This window comes from Mobula hypostoma, chromosome 15, assembly GCF_963921235.1.
Source record: "Mobula hypostoma chromosome 15, sMobHyp1.1, whole genome shotgun sequence".
NCBI classification, from domain to species: Eukaryota; Metazoa; Chordata; class Chondrichthyes; order Myliobatiformes; family Myliobatidae; genus Mobula; species Mobula hypostoma.
The window spans coordinates 41045192-41051889 of NC_086111.1; the positions used below are offsets into that span (position 1 = coordinate 41045192).

General features: G+C 45.8%; 1 protein-coding gene across 3 annotated transcripts in view; it reads left to right on the forward strand.

Moving 5' to 3' along the window:
* tafa4b (TAFA chemokine like family member 4b) overlaps window positions 1-6698 on the forward strand; it is a 360145-nt gene that overhangs the window by 75903 nt on the left and 277544 nt on the right. The window lies entirely within an intron of this gene.

Here is a 6698-nt window from a genome sequence, read left to right on the forward strand (position 1 = left end):
TATCCATCACCCTTTATTAATCATCACTCTCTCTTTTAACCCACCACATGGTCAGACATTTACCATAAGCAAGTTACTATCATGCAAGCTTGGCATTCTAGAAGTATATTTGCTAACTGACCACTAGGTTTTTGTAGTACTAGCCTGAGTGACATGTGGCACATTGACACAGCTAGTAAAGCCACTGCCTCATAACTTCAGTGACCCAGGTCCACTTGTTGCTGCTGTGAGAGTTTGCTAGTTCTTCCTGTAGCTATATGGATTTCCTTAGGGTGCTTTGGTTTACTCCTTCACCCCAATGACATGCATGTTAATTAGCCGCTGTAGACTGCATGACAATAACTATGTGAACCTGGAGACAGTTGATAGGAATGTGGTAAGAATAGGTTAGAGGGGAAAAAATAGTGGGGTAGTGGGATTTGTTTGTAAAATAGCATTGGTTCAGTGGGCTGAATGGCCCCATTCTACATTGTAACAAAATATTAAAATAAGGACATGTTAACATTGATATAAGTTTGTCCTGTTTAAATGTTAATAGTCACTGAAATACAAGCAAGTGATGTGAGTGGCGATATAAGCCTCTGGCCCAGAGGAGAAGTTGCTGGCTATTACTGGAACAGTCCCAAAGGTCATATTCCATCCCTTTGCTCTTATTTTCAAGGTGCTGTGGTTTAAGCTCTCATGTGTCCTCTTTCCCCTCCATGTGAACAATATTCCTTTGTTATTTCCCTTAAAACAGTTAAGAGCTTGCACCTGCTTGTCACCAGCCATTGAGCAAGAGGCTTTGAAGAAGGAACCCAGAACACCCACACGGATGCTGTCTGACCCATTGAATTTCCCCAGCTGATAATTTTTAGCCCAAACCTGCTGCTCACAGCTTAATGGTGCATTCACAAACCAGGCAGTCTAAGCCCAGAGCTGCTTCAGGTAATCTTTTGGGACGCTATGCAGCCCGTTCAGCTGTTAAGAGCACTTCCCATCAGTTGTGATGCACGTGAACTTCATAGAAATAGTAGGACAGGTAGAAGCATGAGAAGATGCGCACTAAAATTGTTTGTCAGGGACTATCTGATTTTCAGTCCTGATTAGATGTATTGGCACGTTGAGTATTTGTGTCTCGTATTCATTTCTATGTCCTTACAGGCACTGAGATGATCTGCAACAGTGGGAAGATATCACAAGAACTGTGAAGCTATTGGGTTTTGTGTCTTTTCTCCTTTTCTTCACTCTAGGGATTTGGCATCACTGATGGTGTTCTTTCACATTTGGGGTGACCTTCCGATCCCACTGTAAGCAGTAGTTGTGAGGGAATGTCCATAATGCTGCTAAAAGAATTGGTCAGAATTCCAGGCCAGAGAGAATCGGTGATACATTTTCCAGTCCAGATAGTGTCTGTCATCATCCTGCTAGCTGTGGAGGACACATCCAATTACTTCACGCAGCCTTTTAGGTGTCAGAGGTCACACAGTTTCTGAGCCGTGTCGAGGAAGCCTTGGTAAATCGCTGCCATCCATTTTGTAGTTGATAGTCTGAAATGACAGACAGCTGAGAGTGTTCAGGGTAATTGATGGGGAGACCATGTAAAGTCCTAAAAGGATCATCTTTTACATTCTGGCAATACTAATTTTGCCTTTTAGAAGGTAGAGAGACATAGCAAAGTCTGGAATTGAGATTTGCTTTGTAGAATACTTGACTCAAATATGCTGTTATATCCACACTAATAATTGCCAGGTTTGGACACCCAATCGTGTTTCTAGAATTTCTGAATTTCAGTCAAAATTCTGACCAACTTGTTTTTTCGTTAAAGTCCTTGTACTCTTTTCCATCTGCTCTTCTTGAAAATTATTTCTGGTAATTCCTAGATATTGAAGCTAAGTTAATCAAAATTAGAATTTGTAGAAAAAAGCTTGCTGATGTTGACAACCTTGAATGTATGGGATCTCATATTTGTTATATTCTTCACCTGAGACTGTAAATTAAGGCTCCTGGGGACAATCAGCACAGAGCAGCATCTATTTATTATTCTGCGTAACTTTAATGTAGACTGACATTTGACCATGCAGTTCACTGTTCTAACAGAAGAACAGTGCACAAGAAATCTGCTTTCAATTGTCATTGCAAAGAGTAAACCACAACAAGTTGAAGATTGTACAGTTATTAATATTTGATGTTAAGAATCTGTAGGTAACCTGTTAAGGTATTGGCAGGGGGATAGGAGTAAGAGGATTGATATCGAAAAGGTTGAAAGTTCAACAATCAAGTCATCTCATTTGTTCCCATTCATAGGAGCCTTTCCTTTGATATCCTGATATTTCTAATGATTAATTGGGAAGGCTTTTATGGCCAGCAGTTGTGATACAAACAACTGGTTTGTTGGAGTGGTATTTCAAAGAGTTTTGTCAGTAGTGCTGGCCCCAATTCAGTTGGAATTTATGATCAGTGATCATAGCCCTGTGGTGTGCATCTCATGACTTATGAAATTGAATCAAACAGTTTATGTGCTTTCCCAGCATATCAGATACATGCAGTCTAGACCATTGGCAGTGTCAATCCTTGAACACTGTGGATTTTAGAATGCCTGGCCAACTGGGCTTTGTAAATGTAAGTAATGCTATGTATAATGTAAGACAGGTATACAGGTCTAATGAACATGAATGCCCCGGCCCCTTAATTTGTTTGTACCTTGCTCCAGCTCTCCAATTTCAATAACTTGTGGAGTTCTTGTGGACTGAGGTGGTAGTGAGTTTGAATGGACAGGCAGATGTAAAGGTGGCAAGGGAATATAGGGGTGTGTGGATTATCAGGGGGAACGGGTGGGGTGTTGTTAGTAATGTTGTAGTTGGGAAAAGTATTGCAGATTCTAGAGATTTTGAAAAACAGAACACAGTGACAAGAAGACTAGGAGGCATGGAGAGCGAAACAGAATTCTTCTCTCAGGCTGATGACCTCTTTTATCAGAACTAGTATTTACTTTTTGTTTTGGCTCTGTTTCTATTTAGTTGTATATGTTCATCAATTTTTTGCTAATTCTTATCTCAAAAAAAATTGAAGACCAAAGTTTCAAAAAAGACACATTGTACAGTTCCTCTTTGCAACCACAAAGTGTCACTGGTATGCAACATTTACAGAACATCTCCAAACCTTCAGTAGTTGGATGGTCTATGATATGGAAAGAGAGCACTCTCTGTGAAGATCAACCAATAGTGTACCTAAAAAAAAAACTCAATGTCTTTAAAGTTGCATCCTGCAAATTCGCTTATTACTTAAATCAAGGACTTGTTGTTAAAGTGGTGTATTGTCATTGCTGCAACACACATCAAAGTTGCTGGTGAACGCAGCAGGCCAGGCAGCATCTCTAGGAAGAGATACAGTCAACATTTCGGGCCGAGACCCTTTGTCAGGACTAACTGAAAGAAGAGCTAGTAAGAGATTTGTAAGTGGGAGGGGGAGGGGGAGATTGAAAATGATAGGAGAAGACAGGAGGGGGAGGGATGGAGCCAAGAGCTGCACAGGTGATTGGCAACAGGGATATGAAAGGATCATGGGACAGGAGGCCCAGGGAGAAGGAAAAGGGGGAGGGGGGAAAACCCAGAGGATGGGCAAGGGGTATAGTCAGAGGGACAGAGGGAGAAAAAGGAGAGTGAGAGAAAGAATGTGTGTATATAAACCCTCTTCCGGTGATTCCTACACTGAAGAAGTTTAAATCTTCTCTTTGACAGGAGTTCAGTGAAACCATCTCTCACTGCTCCCCATCTGTAATTTCTTCGACTCTTCAACTTTTCGACCACATTTTGACTCAGACTCGCTTTCACAGCCATATATCCTTTCTTGGAACGTGCCTCTGTTGCCAACTTACTCCAGTTGACTTTAGGATTCGTTTTCGAGCCTCTCAATTTGGACCTTCTGAGGATCCCAGGTACTCACATTTTATTGACTCTGCCTCTCGCCGCTTCTCCCGTCAAGCTCTGAAGGCGACCCTCTCCGCCATGAGGAGGTATTTGGTGTCCCTATCCCAGACCCTTCCACACCTTCGGCACACTTTCTTCGCCGTCTATAATGGTCCTGCCCGTTATTTCATCCTCCGTCGGATCCATGCCTGCAATCGCCGTTTTTTTGACTTCGTCATGTTAGGCAAAGATGGCAAGATCTTACATCTGCAGACCCCAGAGCCATCTGGCCCTGATGCTAGCAGGCATGAACTTCAGATTGCGGCCACTGCCATTGATCTCGCCGGCTCCAACACCTCAGGGCATATTCAAAACCCGGACTCCAACAACGACCATGGACACCTTCACAGCGATTGTGCAACCACCAACTGCTACTCCAGCCTTGAACTCTAGGCCGGGTCTTTATGTGCTGCTATTGTGACTCCCGTCTCCCCTTCCCCCACCAATACTCTGCAACCCCGTCTCCCTCAGATCCCAACGTCAGCTCCTGGGCCCTCAGAGGCTCCATCTTCCTCTCACCCCAACCCTCCCCTCTCCACTGACACCCCCAGACTCCCCCCTCCCCCCTCTGATCCCAGCTCTCATCCGTGCCAGGTCTTTACCATCCCCTCCAACTTTCAACTGTGAGGCAGAACGCTCTGTCCTCAGTAAGGGCCTCACCTTTGTCCCCCTTCGCCCACACCTCAGCGAGTTCTGTGTTCGCCATGACGTGGAACTGTTCTTCCGCCATCTCTGTCTCCGAGCCTACTTCTTCGGCAAGGACTCTTCCACCCCCACCGATGACCCCTTCTCCCATCTTCAACCCTCCTCTTCTTCATGGACACCCCGCTCTGATCTTCTGCCTGCTCTGGATCTCTTTATTGCTAACTGCCGACGGGACATCAACCGTCTCGACTTCACCGCACTTTGTTCCCATTCCAACCTTACTCCTTCCGAACGCTCTGCTCTCCACTCCCTCCGCACTAATCCTAACATTATTATTAAACCCGCCGATAAGGGGGTGCTATTGTAGTCTGGTGTACTGACCTCTACCTTGCTGAGGCACAGCGACAACTTGTGGATACCTCCTCTTATTTACCCCTCGATCGTGACTGCACTAAGGAGCACCAGGCCATTGTCTCCCACACCATCACCGACTTTATCCACTCAGGGGATCTCCCATCCACTGCTACCAACCTCATAGTTCCCACACCTCGCACTTCCCGTTTCTACCTCTTACCCAAGATCCACAAACTGCCTGTCCTGGCAGACCTATTGTCTCAGCTTGCTCCTGCCCCACCGAATTCGTTTCTGCATACCTCGACACGGTTTTATCCCCCCTTGTTCAATCCTTTCCTACTTATGTTCGTGACACTTCTCATGCTCTTAACCTTTTTGATGATTTTACGTTCCCTGGCCCCCACCACTTTATTTTCACCATGGATGTCAGTCTCTACATACTTCCATCCTCCATCAGGAAGGTCTCAAAGCTCTACGCTTCTTTTTGAATTCCAGACCTAATCGGTTCCCCTCTACCACCACTCTGCTCCGTCTAGTGGAATTAGTCCTTACTCTTAATAATTTCTCCTTTGGCTCCTCCCACTTCCTCCAAACTAAAGGTGTAGCTATGGGCACCCGTATGGGTCCTAGCTATGCCTGCCTTTTTGTTGGCTTTGTGGAACAATCTATGTTCCAAACCTATTCTGGTATCTGTCCCCCACTTTTCCTTTGCTACATCGACGACTGCATTGGCGCTGCTTCCTGCACGCGTGCTGAGCTTGTTGACTTTATTAACTTTGCCTCCAACTTTCACCCTGCCCTCAAATTTACCTGGTCCATTTCCGACACCTCCCTCCCCTTTCTTGATCTTTCTGTCTCTATCTCTGGAGACAGCTTATCTACTGATGTCTACTATAAGCCTACTGACTCTCACAGATATCTGGATTATTCCTCTTCTCACCCTGTCTGTTGCAAAAATGCCATCCCCTTCTCGCAACTCCTCCGTCTCCGCCGCATCTGCTCTCGGGATGAGGCTTTTCATTCGAGGACGATGGAGATGTCCTCCTTTTTTTTAAAGAAAGGGGCTTCCCCTCCTTCAACATCAACTCTGCTCTCAAGCGCATCTCCCCCATTTCACGCACATCTGCTCTCACTCCATCCTCCTGTCACCCCACTAGGAATAGGGTTCCCCTGGTCCTCACCTACCACCCCACTAGTCTCCGGGTCCAACATATTATTCTCCGTAACTTCCGCCACCTCCAACGGGATCCCACCACTAAGCACATCTTTTCCTCCCCCCCTCTCTGCTTTCCGCAGGGATCGCTCCCTATGCGACTCCCTTGTCCATTCGTCCCCCCCATACCTCCCCACTGATCTCCCTCCCGGCACTTATCCTTGTAAGCAGAACAAGTGCTACACATGCCCTTACACTTCCTCCCCTACCACCATTCAAGGGCCCAGATAGTCCTTCCAGGTGAGGCAACAATTCACCTGTGAGTCGGCTGGGGTGATATACTGCGTCTGGTGCTCCCGATGTGGCCTTCTATATATTGGCGAGACCCGACACAGACTGGGAGATCGTTTTGCTGAACACCTATGCTCTGTCCGCCAGAGAAAGCAGGATCTCCCAGTGGCCACACATTTTAATTCCATATCCCATTCCCATTCTGCTATGTCCATCCATGGCCTCCTCTACTGTAAAGATGAAGCCCACTCAGGTTGGAGGAACAACACCTTATATTCCATCTGGGTAGCCTCCAACCTGATGGCATG